The sequence below is a fragment of the Humulus lupulus genome, chromosome 2, assembly GCF_963169125.1.
Source record: "Humulus lupulus chromosome 2, drHumLupu1.1, whole genome shotgun sequence".
In the NCBI taxonomy this organism is placed as follows: domain Eukaryota; kingdom Viridiplantae; phylum Streptophyta; class Magnoliopsida; order Rosales; family Cannabaceae; genus Humulus; species Humulus lupulus.
Window position 1 is genome coordinate 185,967,460 of NC_084794.1, and position 19,300 is coordinate 185,986,759.

Below are 19,300 nucleotides of genomic sequence, written 5' to 3' on the forward strand. Positions count from 1 at the left end.
AATTAGAAATTACTTATTTTAATTACTCTAGCTATTAATTAAATAATATATATTTATATATAACTTTTTGTTAAGTTTAAAATTTGATCAAATAAAATTTTTAAATTCATAATTTTAATTTCAAATTTTTTTTAATATTTCATTATATTGAAATTCATAAGTATTTTTTCTAAAAGAAAATTAGAAAAAAAAAAGTATTAAATCTTAAAATTATAATGTATCATATCTTTATATATATATATAATATAATATGTGTATTTTGGTTTAACAGTTTTTTGTTTATTTAAAAAAATAAAAATGATCATATTATTTATTTTTTAAAAAACTATAGATAATGTTTTGATTATTATTATTTATTTATTTTTATTTTTTTGGGAAGGGCTCGCCACAGACAAATTTTCAGACTCTTTCTGAGACACAAGCTCACAACTTGCCACTTGGAAAAGCATATTTGATTTTTATTCAACCAAAAAATCCATGTTATACTAATTAATTTACCAAAAGTGTCATGCAGTTAGCACTTCACGTGAGGAGATTAACTTTGGTCAATGTCTCCAAATTTAATAAAAACAAAATGGTTTGAGTTAGTTTTCCACTATTTTATTTGCACGGTTAAATTAAGTGAACATATTGATGAAAAATAATTTGCTTCAAATTTAATTAACAGAAATAATTTTATTTATATGGTAAAACTATAAGTTATAGCCATAAGTCTCTGATCTTTATATTTTAATAGTTTTGCTTAATATTGATTGTAAAAAAAGATATAATCATTGTTTATCATCACAAACATAATAATTCATGGATAAATTTTTCATGTGGTTACAAAACATTCAACTAACAAAAAAGTTCATGTGCCCACTTAAATTATGTTTTTCAAAAATTTCTTCAAATATGACTCGTTGAAGGATCACATGTGAATGAAATATACACGCTGATGAAATATTAGAGATAAATCAATACTTATATATAATAAAAGAAAATTATTAAGACCAAGTTATTACATCTTACCTTCTCCACTTTCCTTCATCATTAATCTAATGCACTCTCATGTTGAAAATGTAGATTAGACAAAAACTTTAAGATGTTATAATTACCCTACAAGTAATTTAAATAAGACTAATTTATAAAATAATTATGTTTTGATTTATAACAAACCATTCTTTGAGAAGACCTTCCAATTTCTTTATGAGATAATTTAGTAGTCTTCAATGCCTTCAATATAGTAAAAATCACACATATTAGTATGAGAAAATTTTAAAAGACATGAAACTTATATTTATCAAAACAATTCTTACCTTTTTAGATGTGCCTCTCTTGCATTTCTTATCAATTCCACTTTTCATCCTTTTTGGAGCTCCTTTAGTATTTGAAACTCGTGGATCATTTAGTGAAAAATAACGCATGAGATTGCTATCGATGCTTTATTTGTTTAGATCACGGGACTCAAAATTAGGATTTATGGAGTTCTTCAATGAATGATTCTCCATAACACATTTTTTTTAGTGTATACTTCAAAGCATAATATGCATTGTTGAAACTATTCAAAGACATTGACCCTTCTTCACATAATTTGTGTGACGTCCTCCAAATCCAAGACCGTTACACTGTGCAATTAAATAGTACTTAACTCGCTAAACGAGTCATTTGGACTTAATCCGTATAATTGAAACTAAACACATGTGTATATACTAAAAATTTTGGTCAAAAGTCAACAATTTCATTAAAAAAAATGTTTAATCTCAATACATGGGATCCCAACAGAGTTTAAAACGGTTACAACCCAAAACGTATACAAAAACTGACCTAAGCGGCAAAATCAAGGTCCAACCCTAGTTCTAACTGATAACCTTGGTCATGGTGGACGAGCAGGCTGCGTATGTACACTCTGCCCCTGAAGCTCTCCAACTCATGGCTAGTCCAGCTTTTCCTTTCCTTTACCTGCACCATTTAGCACCTGTGTGCCAAGGCTCAGCAAAAAAACATAATCACGCTTATAAGCAATAAATCATTAGATCACAGAATCATAAATAGCATGCCTAGCAGTAATAACCCTACTCATGCATGTTGTAAATCCATATAAATGTCTATAAAGTCACACTAGAGCCTATTGCACAATTCCTCATATAAACAGCCTTAAAACTAGCCAAGAGGGTCTGTGTAGACCATGCGATTATTATGATGTGGGATTCGAAACCTTATTACCCACTAGGGAGTTATTAGTATCCAGAAGATGGGTCAGATCATTGCCAATGATAGTGGAGGGTAGAGAGTTATTAGTTGATTTGATAGAGTTGGTTATGACCGACTTTGACATGATTCTGGGTATGGACTGGTTGGTGAAGTATGGGGCAACCATAGAGTGTAGAAGGAAGATGGTAACCTTTGAGCCTGAAGGTAAGGGTCATTTTGTGTTTGTTGGCACTGTGTATGGACCCCGTCTACCCATGATATCTGTTTTGAGGGCTATAGATCTATTGCAAGGAGGTTGCATAGGATTCTTAGCCAGTGTGGTTGATACCACTTAGGTCATGCCAATGAGATTAGAGGAGACCAGACTAGTCTGTGAGTTTTTTGATGTGTTTCCAAAAGATTTATCAAGATTGCCACCACATAGAGAGATTGAATTTGAGATTGAACTGGCACCAGGGACGAAGCCAGTGTCTAGAGCACCTTACAAAATGGCCTCAGTGGAATTAAAAGAGTTGAAAGTACAACTGTAGGAGTTGTTAGATTTGGGTTTTATCAAACCTAGTTTCTCACCGTGGGGTGCACCAGTTCTGTTTGTGAAGAAGAAGGATGGTTCTTTGAGGATGTGTATTGATTACAGAGAAATGAATTAGTTAACAATCAAGAACAAGTATCATCTGCCAATGATAGATGATCTATTTGACCAGTTGCACACATAAAGCATAATAGTTACTAATCCACAATTATATGCCTTTAACTACCACATTTTATTACAACCAAGTATACTCATACTTTATCATGCTTCCTACAAGCTAATAAACAAGTATAACATATAAATTAAATTCAAACAATTAACCACATACACTCAGTAAGCAAACCATTATTCAAGTATTCATTCACATGCAACAGGGATGCTGATCAGCACGCCTCAATCTCATCACATAATAGTCAAGGGCCAGGCCCTATCAGTTCTTATGCTCCCTATAGTCATACAGCATAATATATTCATATTTCAATCAAAACTTAAACATATAGTCTCATATATTCAATTACAGAACCCTGAGTCGAGCTTGTCTTTAGCGGCGAGTGTACAAGTCCAGCCTTTCTCCAGGAATCCTTAAACCTAGGATGCTCTGATACCAAGTTGTAACGCCCTGGATAACCAGGACCGTTACACTGTGTGTTTGAAATAGTGCAAGACCTGCTAATCAAGTCATTTAAATAAAATTGTGAATCTAACGACACAACAAGTTAGGTTTAAAATATTTTGGCTATAAACAAACAATTTTCATCAAAATACATGTTTGGTATATGGGATCCCAAATCAAGGTTTAAATAACGTAATTACGGAATTTCCAAATCTTATAAATAATCAAGCCACTCTAATGGAAAAATACACGTTTTAAGTTCCCGTCCCTGTACAAACCCTCGACCGTGGCAGCCGAGCAGCTGACATTGTACACCTCGCCCCCAGAGCTCTCCAACCCATGGTCAACTCGTCTTACCCTTGCCTTTACCTGCACCACGTAGCACTCGTGAGCCGAGGCCCAGCAAGAAAACATAATATCATAGCATAATCAGTATCAACAACTAAGTAATTCACAAAGCATAACCAAATTATTTACAAGACATTAATCAATTATCCAGCAAGCCATAGCATTCATTCAATCCAAGACATCAGTCAATAATCAATGACCTAATTCTAGATATTCAACATATCATACACAACAATAAATAATAGTATACATGTCAAGCAACAATTATGGTTAACGCCCGTAGGTCGCACCCTCTATTTAATCCACTGTCTATGGCTCGCTTAGGACAAGCCCAGTGATATACCCACTGACTCCGGCCAGCTTAACTGAGCTCAGTGATTAATAAGTTGTCCTCAGTTACCAGTGGCTGAGCCGCGCACTGTGCGCCAATGTAAACTCTGGCACTCTTAGTCTGCTCGTTTACTATTTACATGGCATAATACCATCCTCTATAAAGCATAGAAAGCAGGGAACCCTTAGTCCCATTATAAATCCACAACAACGTGCAGTTTTCTTACCTTTAATTCCAAGTGCTTAGATGAAGAAAGACGACCCCCGAGCACGATCCTGCCTCGAGCCCAAGCGTAAACCTAGTCATAACCATGATAAAGGATTCCATTAATAATAAATGATTAAAGGTTTTCGGATAGGGTTCTAGCCTCCGGGACATCGAATTCCACCAAACACGGTAGTGGGATCGATCCCGAGTACCCTAGGTTAGGTTTCCATGCTTAAAAACTCCAAAAGGCCAATAATTCCCTTAAGGGTCGCGGCTCAAGCCCCCCATGCCACGGCATGGCCTCAAACAGAGGCTCAGCCTCACCCAGAAACTGACACGGGCCGCGGCCCTACACACCCCATGCCGCGCCCCGCCCTCCTTCTCCAGCACAATCTGTTCTAGAGGGTCGCGGCTCAACAAGAACTATGTCGCGGCCCGCCCCCTTCGAACCCAGGAAAACCTCCATTTTCTCAACCAAAACCAAACCAATTACCCCTTAAATTAACCTAACAACTTAGTTTAATCAGTCCAAGAGTTCTACTAAGACTCCAACAGCAAAGCCTAACAAACTCTAGCTTTAAAACTCATTAAACTCAAGATCCAATCTTCAACTTCAACACCTTTAAAGAACTAAGGAAACCAGCAAATAACCACTGAATTAACTTGCTAAAATCATAGTTTAATGCTTACCTCATCCTCTACTTGAATCCACAAAGTGATGCAGAACAATCCCCAAGCTTTAGAGCTCCAAATCCTTGCTTTGTTCTTCAAAATTCCCCTTGGAATAACTTAGAGAAAGGAGAGAGAGAGAAGGGAGAGTCTTGGGTCGGTTCTTAAACATTCTGAAAAGTTCTTGGTTTTGTTTTATTTAACTTAAGTTTCTAAGGTTATCTCAAAGGCTCGGGGTACCAAAAACGTCCCCGATGGTAAAATGGTAAAATTCCCCGATATTCCCACCTAGGCTTCCTAACCTCAAATATATATCCAATTATTTATTTTCATAACCCAATAATCCAAATAACCACCTAATACCCGAGATACCCCCTTAACTTGCCCCAAGTCAAGTATCGGGTCCCGTTGTAACTTTCTCGCTACTTGCCCCCTAGGATCGCCTCGTGTCGAAGGCTGCAAACACATATATCCACATAATAATGTGGTCTCAATAGTTTATCACAAATAATCATGTTTATGCCCTAACGGCCAAAATTACAATTATGCCCTTACCAGCCAAACAGGGTCCGCATGCTTATCCAATACCTATAACACATGCTTTCTTACCATTAATTCTCTTAACCTCCAATTATGCCCTCCCAGCACACTAATCAAGGCCCTTAAGCCTTATTAGTAATTTTGGGTCATTACACATGTCAACAGGTCAAGGATAAGCATCAAAGGCCAGGAGGGCTACTACAGCCTCTGGACATCCCATAGTGGAAATGGGAGGACATCACGATGGATTTCGTGGTGGGGTTACCCAGGACTGTGGATCAACATGATTTGGTGTGGGTTATTGTGTATCAATACACCAAGTCAGCTCACTTCATACATGTGAGGACAACTTATACAGTTGACCAATACACAAATCTCTATGTGAAAGAAATTGTATGCCTTAATGGGGTGCCGAGGTCGATCGTGTCAAGCTGAGACCCCACATTCACTTCTAAGTTCTTGGGAAGTTTGCAGAGGGCCATGGGTACACAGTTGAAGTTCAGTACTACTTATCATCCTCAGAAAGATGGACAATCTGAGAGGACGTTCCAAATATTAGAGGACATGCTACGAGCATGTGTGCTGGACTTTGGTGGGTCCTGGAGTAAGTATCTACCTTTGATAGAGTTTTCCTACAACAACAGTTATCAGTCGACCGTTGGGGTGGCTCGTTGTGAGATATTGTATGGTAGGTTATGCAGATCTCCCATTCATTGGGATAAGACAGGAGAAAGGAGATACTTGGGTCCTGAGGCAGTTCAGAGGACCAATGAGGCCATTGAGAAGATTAGAGCTCGGATGCTCGCTTCTCGAAGCAGACAGAAAAGTTATGTTGATCCCAAACGCAGGAATGTGGAGTTCCAAGTGGGAGACTATGTCTTCCTTAGAGCCTTTCCATGGAAAGGGGTGAAAAGATTTGGGAAGAAGGGAAAGCTGAGCCCTAGATTCGTAGGTCCATTTGAGATTCTGGAGAGGATTGGACAGGTGGCCTATAGGTTAGCCTTACCTCCAGCATTGTCGGATGTGCATAATGTGTTTCATATTTCAGCTCTTCGGAGGTATGTATCAGACGTGACTCATGTCTTGAGTTACGAGGATCTGGAGCTTGAGGAAGATCTCTCCTATGAGGAACATCCAGTCCATATACTAGATAGAAAGGGCAAGGTCTTGAGAAATAAAACTATACCTTTGGTCAAGGTATTATGGAGAAATATCAAGGTCAAGGAAGCGGCCTGGGAGCTGGAGTCAGATATGCAGAGTCAGTATCCCGAGTTGTTCAAATAAAATTTTGAGGAAGAAATTCCTGTAAGGAGGGGATAGTTGTAATGTCCCAAATTCCCTAATAAGTTTTAGTCCCTGGATTAGGGGGCCAGGAGGGGCCATGATTGATTTAATGTGTTATTATGTGATTATGTGGGTTGTATTATTATATGGCTATATTTTATGTGCATGTATATGATATATGGGTGAGAACACATTATTATGTGGATATATTTGAGCTATTCGGCATGAGACGATCCTAGGAAGAAAGTTAGCGGGTTAGTCATAACGGGGTTAATTACTGGGCTCGGGGTGAGCCTAGGAGTAATTTGGTGCTTAGTACATTATCAGGAATGAACGGGTAATGGGAAATGATTTGTTAAATATTTGAGGATATTGGGAATAACGGGAATTGAGAGTCATTAATTATGATTAAGGGGGTAGGTGGTAATGACAAAATCGCCCTTGGGTGGCTTTGAGGGATTAGGTTGGCCCTAGGGGCATTTTAGTCATTTAAGGCTATTAGATAGGCTTGACCAAGGAGGGAAGGCTGTGGACTAAACCAGGAAATAGGGCTCTCTCTCTCTCCTCTCACGATCACTCTTCCTCTCTCTCCCTCGGTTTGATTTTTGAAACTATGCTAGAGGATTCAAGCGTTGAGTTCTAGAGCTTGAGGTTTAGGATTGAATTGCAGCACTAGGATGTGTTGATCACAGCTGAGGTGAGGCTTTCTGGTTTTGACTGGTTTTCCCTATGGTTTTAGTTGTTATTGAGTTTGGAATTTTGATATTGGAATTGGGTATTTGGTGATGTTTTAAGTGTTATGAAGCTTGGGTTTTACTACTGGATTGGTGGTTATGTTGTGTTGAGGTTTGGTATTGATTTTGGGATTGTTTGATTGAGTTTTTGGTTGAGTTTGGATTCAAGGAAAAACAGGGGTGCTGGGTTCGCAGGGGGGCATCGCGGTCGTGTTCTTGGCGTTGCGACTCGTGTGAACCCTAGGGGATTGGTGGGGCTCTATTTGCTTAGCGTGTTGCGGCCTTCATGGGCATGCCGCGGCCCACCCCTAGCACCCAGACAAGTAGATTTTTGTCTGGGAGGCGTACCGTGGCCCTTGGGGGCATATCGCGGCCTTCCTATTTGTTTTTGGCCAGGCTTAATTTTATTTGGTTTTAGGCGCGGGTTTTTGAACCTTAAAGCTCGGGATTGAATCTACTAACCATTTTAGTAGGATTCGAGGTCTCGGGGGCTAGAACTTGGTCCAGGAATCCTTTATTGCTCATTTTATTGATGGGATTTCATATTTGGTTATGATTAGGTGACCGCTAAGGGCCTAAGGTCAGGATCGTTCTCAAGGGTCGTTCTTTTTTTATTTTACGTTCAAGTCTGAGGTAAGAAAACTGCACCCAGGATGTGACATACTTGATTATTGATGAGGCATGTTGAGTGCTCTATATATGGATATTTGTTGCATTGTGAATGCCTAGTTGCATTGCTTACTTGTGAGTGGCACTGGCTTATCAGTCAGAAACCGTAATAGTGTTGAGCACTGGTCGTATGAAATTGACTTATGAGTCAAGAATGGCAATAACGCAACGAGCATTGGTCGATATGATTAGATCTAATCAACCAGGGCATTATATGCTCGTCCGACCTATTGGTCAAAGAAAACTAAAGCGCTTGGCTAGTCTATGGCTAGATACTCAGAGCCAGGGCTAAAAGGCTCAGGTGACTTGATGGTCATATGGCTTAGGGCGCAAGACCCAGAATGACTTAATAGTCATCTATTCAGGGCACAAGACCCCAGAATTACTTAATAGTCATCTATTTAGGGCACAGGACCCCAGAATAACTTAATAGTCATCTATTTAGGGCACAGAACCCCAGAATGACTTAATAGTCATCTATCGAGGGTACAGGACCCCAGGGTGACTTAATAGTCATCTAATTTATTTATGTTTGTGTACATGTAGTAATAAGTTTCCTTCCTGAGCCTTGGCTCACGGGTGCTATGTGGTGCAGGTAAAGGGAAAGAAAAGCTTGCCCAACCTTGAGTGGAGAGCTTAGGTGGGGACGTGTACATATGCGGTTGCTTGACCACCACGACCAAGGTGTTTCTCAGGGGAACTAGGGTTTAACCCTATTTTTGCTGCTTAGGCCGGCGGATTGTAACTTTTGAACTGTAATGACCATTTTGGATTGTAAACAACTTTGTAAACACTTTTATGGGATCCCATGCACAGTTTAATGTTTTAAATAATATACATTCATTCCTTTTGGCCGAGATTTTAACCCTGACCATTAATAACACTTAGATGCACGTTTATGGCCTAATGACTCGTTTGGCGAGTTAAGCACTATTTAAAGTACACAGTGTGATGGTCTTAGCAAACCAGGGCATTACACAAATATTTCCTCACCCATTTCAATCCAATGGATGGGTGATCTGCATTTCTTTCCATACATCACCTCATAAGGAGCCACTCCGATAGTCGACTGGTAGCTATTGTTGTAGGAAAACTCAATCAATGGAAAATATATAATCCAAGACCCTTCAAAGTCCAACACACATGCTCGCGGCATGTCCTCTAGTATATGTATCATCCTCTCAGACTATCCATCTATCTGAGGATGATAGCCGGTACTGAACTTCAGTTGTGTACCCATAGCCTTCTGCAGACTTCCCAAAACTTGGAAGTAAAAATAGGGTCTCGGTTTGACACGATGGACCTGGGAGTCCCATGAAGGCACACTATCTCCTTCACATAAAGATCAGCATACTGATCTACTGTAATGTTTGTCCTCACTGGAAAGAAATGGGATGATTTGGTATACTGATCCACTATCACCCCTACTGAGTCATGCTAATCCACTGTTCTGGGTAATCCCATTACGAAGTCCATAGTAATGTCCTCCCATTTCCACTCAAGGATACCCAAAGGCTGGTCTCTGGTGTTCAGCTTTCACCTGATGACACGTTAGGCATTTAGCCACATATCCAGCGTCTTTCTTCATCCTAAGCCACCAGTATAGTGATTTCAAATCCTGATACATCTTCGTGGTGCCTGGATGGAGTGAGTACGACGTAGTATGAGATTCATCCAGAATCTCTTGTTTGATAGCATAGTCCATCGAAACACAAATCCGCTCCATGTACCTCAGTAAACCCATCTCTGAGACATTGTAATCCCTAGCCACTCTACTTAGGACATCCTCTCTTTGCCTCCTTAACTGAGGATCATTCATCTGACCCTCTCTAATCCTCTTCAAGAAAGTGGACTGGAAGATGATGCTAGCTAACTGTCCCACCACCAACTCTATATCTGCTTTAGTCATCTCCTTTGCCAATTCCTTTGATAATTGCTTCAAACTAAACAGTTGTCCCGGACCTCTCCAGCTTAAGGCATCAGCCACCACGTTGGCTTTCCCTGGGTGGTAAACAATCTCACAATCATAATCTTTCACCAACTCCAGCCAATGCTTCTGTCTAATATTAAGATCTCTCTGAGTAAAGAAATACTTCAGGCTCATGTGTTCAATGTATATCTCACACTTCTCCCTATAAAGGTAGTGTCGCCAGACCTTAAAAGTAAAGACCACCGCTGCTAACTCCAGATCATGTGTAGGGTACCGCTATTCATAGTCCTTCAACTGTCGTGACACATAGTCAAACATCTTTCCATCCTGCATAAGGACACAGCCTAACCCTTGCTTTGATGCATCACAATAAACCTTAAAATTCTCTTGATCTAAAGGAAAACTTAGAACTGGATCAGTGATCAACCGCCACTTCAACTATTGGAAGTTGTTCTCACATCTATCTGACCACACAAACTTCAAGTTATTGCATGTCAGTTCTGTCAATGGTGTTGCAATCTTTGAGAACCCTTCCACAAAACGTCAATAATATTTTGCCAATCCAAGGAAACTTCAAATCTCTGAAGCAGTCCTTGGCCTTGGTCAATCCCTGATCGCCTCGATCTTGGCTGGATCCACCATAATTCCTTCTCTGCTGATTATGTGACTGAGGAACGTCACCTGAGATAACTAGAACTCACACTTATGGAACTTTGCATACAATCTATGCTCCCTCAACCTCTGTAATACCAACTGGAGATGTTGCTCATGCTCTAACTTTGGCTGAGAATAAACCAGAATGTCGTCGATGAAGACGATTACAAACATGTCCAAGTAATCCTTGAACTACATCCAAAAACTCACAAACTAACCTGGTCTCCTCGGATCAAACTGGCATAACCCTAGTGGTATCTACCACACTAGCTAGGAATCTCATGCAACCACCTCGCAATAGGTCTCTAGCTCTCAATGCTGATATCATAGGAATACGGGGTCCGTGCACAATTCCCACAAATACAAACGGGTCCTCACCCTTATGTTCAAATGTTACCATCTTTTTCTTACAATTTGTAGTTCCTCCATACTTGGCTAGCCAATCCATACCCAATATCATATCAAAGTCTTCCATGAACAGCTTAATGAGATCTATTGATAGCTCTCTGATATCTACTTCCACCTGTAATAATCTGACCCATCTCCTAGAGACCACCAGATCCCCAGTAGGAAATAAAATCCCAAATCCCACTACATAGTATTCACATGGTCTACACAAACTATCAATCACCCTACTAGATACAAAGGAATGTGAAGCCCCAGAATCAATCAAAACAAAACAAGAAGTGTCAGCACTAGAAAGCTGACCTTTCATTACTAAGGGTTAAGCCTCAACCTCTGATTGTGTCAATGCGAACATTGAAGCTGAAGCAAGTTGTATGCCTTCTTTGGTTCTTCCTTCTTCACCCTTGGGCAATCTTTCTTAAAGTTCCCAACTGTACCACATAAAAAGCAAGCCTTCGCCTAACACTCTCCTAGATGATGTCTCCTGCATCTAGCACATTCTTGATAAGTCCTCCAGCTCTCATTGCTACCCTGGCGGCCAACCTGTATACCCCATGGCATTCTATCTAGGCCTGGAACTGTAATGTTATCTGGGGTCTTCCTCTTCTGGTCAATAGGGCCTCCGCCCATGCCAGCTCCAATAAAGGGAGGTCCCACCCTCCAAGAGCCCTTCTGGCAGCGTTCTCACACCAGATCTTGTTTCCAGCGCCCTCAGCAGTAATGGCCTTCTCCACTACCTAAGCATAAGTCGTCACTCTAGGTACTGAAGTAATTTTAACATCCCGTGCTATCATAACGCTTAGCCGTCGAACAAATCTCTCTTTTCTTATAACATCAATTGGCACCAAGTCTGCAATGAACTTGGCAAACCTATCAAATTTCAAGGCGTACTTTGTAACAATCATGGAGCCATGCACCAAATTACTGTACTCATCTGTCTTTGTAGCTCTGACTGCATCGTTATAGTATTTCTCTTTGACCAATTCTCTGAACTCCTAGCTCAGAGTATTTACATCTCTGGTATAGGATACAATTTCCCACCAGATTCAGGCGTCCTCCTGAACATAAATGTGGCACGGGCCACTCTGTCATTACCTGCCACCCCCATAAAGTCCAGGATGGAGGTGGTCATACCCATCCAATACTGAGCTCGCAGCGAATTTGGCCCTGCCTCAAAGGTAGGAGGGTGTTGTTTTCTGAAGCACTCAAAGAGAGGTTGCCACCAGTTTTCAACCCCTGGCTGTTGCTGTAATACTGGTTCCACAACAGGTGGCACCACTAGTGTAATGTTCCCTGCTGGAACCTACTGCTGTCTCAATAGGCGAATCTCTTCTTCCTACCTATGTATCCTAGCTTGCATATTAGGAAGCACATGTTGGCAGTTCTCAGAAGCTGGCGGAGGGTTCTGACACTGGTCGTTCTCTCTAACCTGACTTCCAGTGCTGACTGGTTCATTTGATTTCCCTGTAAGTATACTCCTTAGCCTATATGTAATCAATGACTCGGCACATCAGGCAACAATAACGGTGCCCAGCACCACCCCCACGTTCCAAGACCGATCAATTAAGCATACACATGCAATAACAGTGCTAATAAGCAGTTCAATAGCTTTCACATACATCAGTCATTCTAATAAGCTAGTCAGTTCATATTCATGCTTAATCACGGTGGTAATAAGTACATTCTTCAATATTCATAACAGTAATAGTGCTAATGAGCACATCCTTTATAATCCACAAAATAGTCAAGGGCCAGGCTGTAATGCCCCAAATTTCCTAATAAGGATTAAGACATTGATTAGGAAGCCGGGAGGGCCATAATTGATTTAATATGTTATTAAATGATAATATGCATGTTTAGGTGTATTAAATATGCATGTGAACTCATTTATGAGTAATTGGGTGATTTTAATATTTTGGCCATTTCTAGCATATTTGGCATATATGTGATATGTGTGTGGTGCTATATTATTATTTGGTTATACCAGGGTTACTCAGCACAAGACGATCCTAGGAGGTAAGCTAGTGGGAAAGTCACAACAGGATTTATTCTTGACTCAAAGTGAGTCAAGGGGTATTTAGAGCATTACCGGGTTATTGGGTAATGGGAATTAATATTTGGTCATAAATTGGGAGTTAGTAAGATCAAGGGGAAATTCTGGAGGTTTTGACTATTTTGCCCATGGGAGTGTTTTCGGGACCCCGAGTGTTAGGTTTTGGTTAAGGATACTTAAGCTTGAAGTAACCTTTTAAAAGAATAAAAGAACGTTATGTGCGTTCTCTCTCCCTCTAAGTTTCCTTCTCATCTCACGATCGTATTTTCGAAGGTAACTTGAGTTCTAGGACTCAGATTCAAGCGAGGATTGAGGTATAGCGATCCTAGGAAAGATTAGAAGCTTATTAGCCAGAAGATTTAGTTGGAAACAACTCAATTGGAGGTAATTCAAGTTTTAAGTTTTTAAAGTTTTTATGCTTGAATTGGACTTTGTGTTTTGATGAGCTTTTGTTAGATTTGAAGCTTGGGTTTTATGGGTTTTGGATCATGGGGATGTTTGGGAACTTTGATTTTTGGATTTGGAGGTGTTTAGGTTTATTTTTGGGAGGTTTTAAAAGGTTAAAATCGGGGTTATGGCTGGTTCTGGGTTTGGGGCCGCGACCCTGTTCTTGGGCGCCGCGGTCCTAGCTCGAAGAAGTTGTTGGAGAGGTTTTGGCCTTACTGGGCGCTGCGACCTTCTTCTGAGGGGCGTCGCGGCCCTTGCTCCTGGAGTTGCTGGGGGTCGCGGGTCAAGGTGTTAGGGTCACAGCCATTGGTTACTTTTGAGCTCGTTTGAGCGTTTTGACCTCGGGAACTTAGTCTTAGGCCTCAGGATCATTCCTACTACCCGGATTGGTGGGGTTTGATGTCTTGGAGGTTAGGTCTTGGTTCTGGGATTGGTTTTAGAACTTGAACTCATTGGATCACCATTTTTGGTTGTGACTAGGTTATCACTAGAGGCTTGGAATCGGGATCGTGCTTGTGGCTCGTTTATTGGTAACCTGTGCTTGGACCAAAGGTAAGAAAGCTGCACCCTGTGTATATGTGACATGCATGGTTATTCTTGATGCATGTTGGATGTTTAAATGTAATGCACGAGAAACATGTGATTAGGGCATGCTATGTATATTGAATATGAGGTTGTTCAGAGCTTGAGCCTCTGTGTTTGTGCATGATCCTAATTGTGATAGTATTTATTGAGTAAGCATGTTGAAGCCCTATATTCGGATATTTGACATATGATATATGTTTGGTAGCATTGCTTGCCTGTGTGTGTGGCACCAACTGTTCAGGATCAGCACTGGTCGCGTATTACTGACTGAGAGTCAGAAATGGCATAAGCGTCGAGGACGCAGCACCGAATGAAGATTAGATCTAATCGATATCAGCGTTGAATGACTCATATGGGGTATTAATGCTGGACCGACTCGAAGGTCGATTAAAATTATAAGCGCTGGTCTAGTCTAAGACTAGTTACTCAGAGCCAGGGCCTAAGGCCTAGGTGACTGCTTGTCACATGGCTAGGGAACAGTGTTCCATAGTTATGACACTAGGGTCATGAGGAAGGTTATGTTGGTGACTAATCAGCATGCACCTATCCTGTTTAAGCTAGTGAAAGGATCGTGTATGGGAACGAAACCCACCTTAGTGACTTGTACCACTGTCACTCTTTTGTTCAGGGCTATCAGCCCGGTATGGTTACCGGAACCACCAGTGTTAAAGCACTTATCTAATTGAGATTGACTTGATAGTCATCCACTCAGGATCTTATTCTGGATACTCATCATTACGTGGATTTGTTTGCTTGCTTGACTAAGGCTATGTCTGCTAGGCGTGTGCCTTATGATTTGATGACATGTTATTACTGTTCATGAGCATATTGAGTTTTCTTGCTGGGCTTCTGCTCACGGGTGCTATGTGGTGCAGGTAAAGGCAAAAGAAAGCTGGACCATCCTTGAGTTGGAGAGCTTAGGTGATGATGTGTACATATGCAGCTGCTCGACCACCATGGCCGAGGTTTGAAGGGGAACTAGGGTTAAACCTTGTTTTGCCGCCTAGATCAGCTGGTTGTAAATATTTTCTTGTAATAGACCTCTAAATTATATTTTTGGGTTCCCAATGTATATAATAAACGTTCTAATGAAACGTTATATCTTAACCAAACTTTTTAATCTCTAAACTGCTAATCATACTTAGTTACACATTTTTGGCCAAATGACTCTATTAGCGAGTTTAGCACTATTTACAAGGCACACCGTAACGGTCCCTGGAGTTTAGGGCGTTACAACTTGGTATCAGAGCGAGCCAAGGTTTATGGTTCCTGAAGACAAGCTGGGCATGTACACTCTTCACTGAAGATAGCTTCACTCAGGGAATGGTAACTATTTTTGTAGTTATGTGCTTAACTGCTTAAATAGAATGTAAATGCTTTACCTGCACATTGTATTAAGGAGCATGAGAATCTGACAGAGCCTGACTCTTTACTATATGATTATATGCTTCGTGAATATATATATATGATTGTGGTCATATGATTACCTGCTCCATGAATATATAATTATGATATTTGCATGCTGGAGTTGAAGGCATGGTGTTAGTGTTGGAAGAGCAAGGATTATGATTGATGTATGAATGTTATGGGCATGTTTTTAGCACTGCAAGTGGTTTGTGATCGTGGTGTGGTAAGACTACTCCCGTGGGGAAGGCTCTTGATATGCTCGTCATGATTAATGGGTTAAGTTATTGACTGCAAATCCAATCAGCAGATTTATAGCCAAGGCAGATAATGAGGCCTAGTGGTGGTTATATAGAGGTTGGGAATTACAGCCAGGGTTTCAGTTCTTCATCTGCTCCTATGAATTTTCAGCAGATGCTTACATATTTGCAATCAAGATTGCAGAGGCATGAAGAAGAGATCAGGTGTCTGAAGCAACAGCGGAATCTGTTGGGGAGCACCTCTTCCTTTGTTGTGCCAGGAGTGGCACCAGCTTTGGCTCAACCTAGGGTTGAGAATAGATGGGAATTTCTCTGTGGAAGATTCCAGGAGTATTACCCTCCAGTCTTCGAGGGAGGCCTAGATCCATTCAGAGCTGAGCAATGGATGGGCATGATCAGTTCCATTCTTGATAGTATGGGACTGGTGGGCCACGATAGGGTGATATGTGCTACATGTGTAATGCGGGATGATGCCCGGACGTGGTGGGAGGTAGTATCCCAGACACGAGACACGACTGTGATGGATTGGAAAGAATTCAGGCAACTGTTTAATGAGAAGTATTATTGTGATGTATCCAAGACCGCTAAGATGAATGAGTTTCTGAATCTTGTTCAGGGTAATGCAACAGTAGCTGAGTATGTTAACAGATTTTATGGGTTGGCCAAGTTTTCTTTTGACATGGTACCCACAGATGTAGCTCGGAAGGAAAGGTTTATTCAGGGGTTGAATCCCAGAATAGTTCAGGGCATTAGAGTTGCCCCAGTGCATGAAGTCTCTACCTATGCTCAGGTAGTAGGGAAGGCTCTTGCTATTGAGAGCGCAGGACATCAGATTGGGCAGGAGAGTGTTGGAGAGCATGGAGCTCAGATAGGGGTACCTCCACTTATTGGAGCAAGTAAAAAGGAAAGTCGGAAGATATATCTAGTATGCGCTCGGTGTAAAAGGCATCATCTAGGAGAATGTCGAGCAAGGGCATGTTTCTCATGTAATATGTTTGGACATCATAAGAAGGATTTCCCCAGCTCAAGTGTTCATTCAGATGCAGTCGGAATTTGAGACTGAGACTAGTTCCTCAAGAGTGACAGGTCAGTTTTCTAGTTCTGAGTTTTGAGTTATGCTGACTGGTTTTGGTGCCATGCTGTTTCTTTATTTTTTGCATATAGAGAAGCATAGAGTTGTTATGCATATCACATGATTATGTTGTGGTGGGAAGGCAATACCGTATTGGTGACTTAAGAGATGAGTTGGGTTATGATAAAAAGGACTCGTCAGTGGTTTTGGGTAAAGCTGGTTATGACTGGCTCAGTATGATTCTGGATTTGAATTGATTAAGTAAGTATATGGCAATGTTAAATGGCAAGGAAAGGATAGTAGTTCTTGGGCTTGAGAGCATAAAGCCTTGTGGCATCTGGCACTGTGCATAGATTTGGTATGTTGATGATATTTGTATTGAGAGCTAGAGCTCTAGTGCAAGGAGATGCATGGAACTCTTAGCTAGTGTGGTGGATACCACTTAGATTGTGCCAGTGGAGTCAGGACAGACTGGATTAGTCTATGAGTTCTAGATGTGTTTCCAGGAGGTTTGCCAGAGTTTCTTTTATATGAAGAGATAGAATGGTGATTGGATTAGTGCCAGGGATGGAATCAGATTTAAGCACTGTATTGAATGGCTCATTAGAGTTGTAAGAATTAAAGGTTTAGTTATTAAGTAAGATGGAATTCTCTAAGGTGGATCTTGGATCTAGTTAGGACCAGATAGAGATCAGGGAGAAAGTTATATAAAAGATTGTGTTTGTATCAGATAAGGGCACTGGGAGTGCTGAGTATGTCTTGAGAATTTGTTTAATGCCAAGTGTTTTATGAATTAGATGAAAAGAGCATTCAAAGGTTTATTTGAATGGGAATTGTGATTGTTTTGGACGATGGTATTGTGGTATTTTCTCTGCGGAGATTTGCCAAGGTTAAGGAACACCTTAGGGGCAGGAGTGTCCTTGGGTGGTAAGGATATTACAGGTGCCTTGGGAAATAGTTCTGAGTCTTCTTGCAGATCAGAACCAGTTAGTAGGTTGTTATGACATCTCAGTGACAGAGAAAAGTAATTGCCTAAGCAATATGTTGGTTAAAGCATCTGATCAGAACTATAGTAGAGTTTCTGGTGGGCCAGGTGGCCAGTGTTATGTTTGAGATTATTATCTCAAAGATGATCAAAAGGAAAACAATTAAGTGAACCATAGATAAGAAACATTGAATGGAAAATCTTAGCTGGATTGGCTAAGAGTTGTATAGTGTCAGGTATGAATTTATTGTGGTATAGGGTCGGATTTGGAATCCGATGGACACTGAGATTAATTGGGAGATTCTGGATGAATCTCATGTTATTCTTCTATTCTCTTCATTCAGGCATCATGGAAATGTAACCAGATATGAAAGCTTTATAGTGGTTGCCTGAGATGGAGAGGGATGTAATGGAATGTGTGGTAAAGTTCTTAGCCTGATAGTAGGTCAGATCAGAGTGTCAGAAATTAGTGAGGCCATGGTAGCCTTTGAGTATTTTATAATGTAAATAAGATAGCATCTCGATGGCTTTCGCGGTGGGATTGCCTAGGTTAATGGATCAGTATGAGTTAGCATTGAGTCATTGTGGACCAGTAGTCCAAGTGAGTTTATTTTTGTCAGCAAGGATGAATAGTACAGTTGATCAGTATTCAGATCTCTTTGTGAGAAAGGTAGAGCGCCTTCATGAAACTCAAGGTCTATCTTATCAGATGAAGACTCTATTGCGACTTCTAGGTTTTTGGAAGGGTTAAGAAGGCGATGAGTATATAGGTGGAATTTAGTACAGTTTATTATTCTCAGACTAATGGTAAATCAGAGAGAGAGGGTTATCAAATTATTATTGGAAAAACATCTTATAAGATGAATGAGTTAATATATATCTGCATCATGAGGTGGTTCAGGGGACTATTGAGATTACTAGAGGTTGAAGCTTGGATGCTTACTTCTCAGGGTAAATGGAAAAGTTTTAATAAATTGGAAAGCAGGAACATGGAGTTCCAGGTAGAAGATCATATCTTCCTTAAAAAGTATCACCATGGAAAGGGGTGACGAGTTAAGAGCAAGTTGAGTCCTAGATAGGACTGGTTAGGTTGATTTTGGTTCGACCTGATCTTTGGCACTGCCAGGTATATACAGTGTATTTTGTATTTCCATGCTGAGGACATGGGTTGAAAGAAACTCATGAGTTGAGTTGTGAGAATCAGGGATTTGAGACTAAGTTATCCTGTAAAGAATAGCCAATCTAGATATGGAATAGAAAGAATAAGGTTCGAAGGAACAAAGTGTACATTGAGTTAAGGAAATGTTACAGAAACAGTGAGGTCGAAGGAATGACCTAGAAAACTGAAATCAGTTGTGCGGAATTGATATTCCGGCAGTTCAGAT

General features: G+C 40.5%; 1 long non-coding RNA gene across 1 annotated transcript in view; it reads right to left on the bottom strand.

The window, feature by feature from the left end:
- Positions 1–3,167: 3,167 nt before the first annotated feature.
- LOC133816453 (uncharacterized) overlaps positions 3,168–19,300 on the bottom strand; it is a 36,550-nt gene continuing 20,417 nt past the window's right edge. The window contains exon 3 of the long non-coding RNA XR_009885252.1: positions 3,168–3,707. This is a non-coding gene — a long non-coding RNA (uncharacterized LOC133816453). The remainder of the gene's footprint in view (positions 3,708–19,300) is intronic.